The 1,013-nt window shown below is 32.3% G+C and overlaps 1 protein-coding gene across 1 annotated transcript in view; it reads right to left on the bottom strand.

Annotated features, from left to right (window-relative positions):
• LOC106881614 (dynein axonemal heavy chain 1) overlaps window positions 1-1,013 on the bottom strand; it is a 166,532-nt gene that overhangs the window by 137,718 nt on the left and 27,801 nt on the right. The window lies entirely within an intron of this gene.

Below are 1,013 nucleotides of genomic sequence, written 5' to 3'. Positions count from 1 at the left end.
ATATATATATATATATATATATATATATATATATATATATATATAATACAAAATAGTTAATAAATATCAAAGCATTGTAATACTTGATAAATATTGTCTCAAAACTATAAGCACAGTAAATCTTACATTTTATAAATATCACTACAAACATAGCCAGGTATAATAAGTTTTTATCAGTATCTCAGGTATTACATTTTATACATACATTGAAGGATATAACCAGGTACAATATGTTGCATTCATATCTCTATGAGTATATCCTGTTATGTTTTATATATATCTCCATGGGTATATAAAAGTTAATATTTTACAGATATATATATAAATCAAATGTAAAACATAAAAAACACAACAAATGGAAACCACCAACATGCAAAAAAAAAAAAAGGACAATAGCATGACAATGGCAACAGGACAATAGCATGACAATGGCAACAGGACAAAACAAGATACATGGATCATTTGCAGCCAATTGCCTTTTCAGTTGGAGTCCGGAATGTTCACATAGTTTCACCTATTTACCTCTGGTACTACTCAAAACCATTTGGGTCAGTAACTTAAGCTAAAAGCATTAAGCCTCTGAGCAAGGCAAATGAATGTACATATACAAACACAAGTAATCAACAGAAAGGGTCTTTCAATTATCAGATGAACATAACTCATGAAATAGAATTATACATGCACAATGAACAAACACCTTTCAACAAAACAAAAATAATTATACAATTACAAAAAAAATAAAACAAAACAAACAGCGTCTTTTGACTATCAGACGAATGTAATACGCTAGTGCAAGGAAAATGGAAACGGAAGAATTTTAACAGACCAGGTAGCAGCACAAAACAGAACAGATACAACCGACCTCAAGGCGGCTGGCCGAAAAAGGACGACAATACCTGAACTAGACAGCAATTGTGTTGTAGGGGAGGGGAGGAGTTGAAGAGGGCAAAGGGACTAAGGAATAGGAGAGAGGGGGAAAGAAATCAGAGGGACCAAAGAATGAGGGGGTATAT

Source organism: Octopus bimaculoides, chromosome 19, assembly GCF_001194135.2.
Source record: "Octopus bimaculoides isolate UCB-OBI-ISO-001 chromosome 19, ASM119413v2, whole genome shotgun sequence".
Taxonomy (NCBI): Eukaryota; Metazoa; Mollusca; class Cephalopoda; order Octopoda; family Octopodidae; genus Octopus; species Octopus bimaculoides.
Note: the sequence above shows the minus strand (reverse complement) of the source record. Positions and strands in the feature narration are given on the sequence as shown.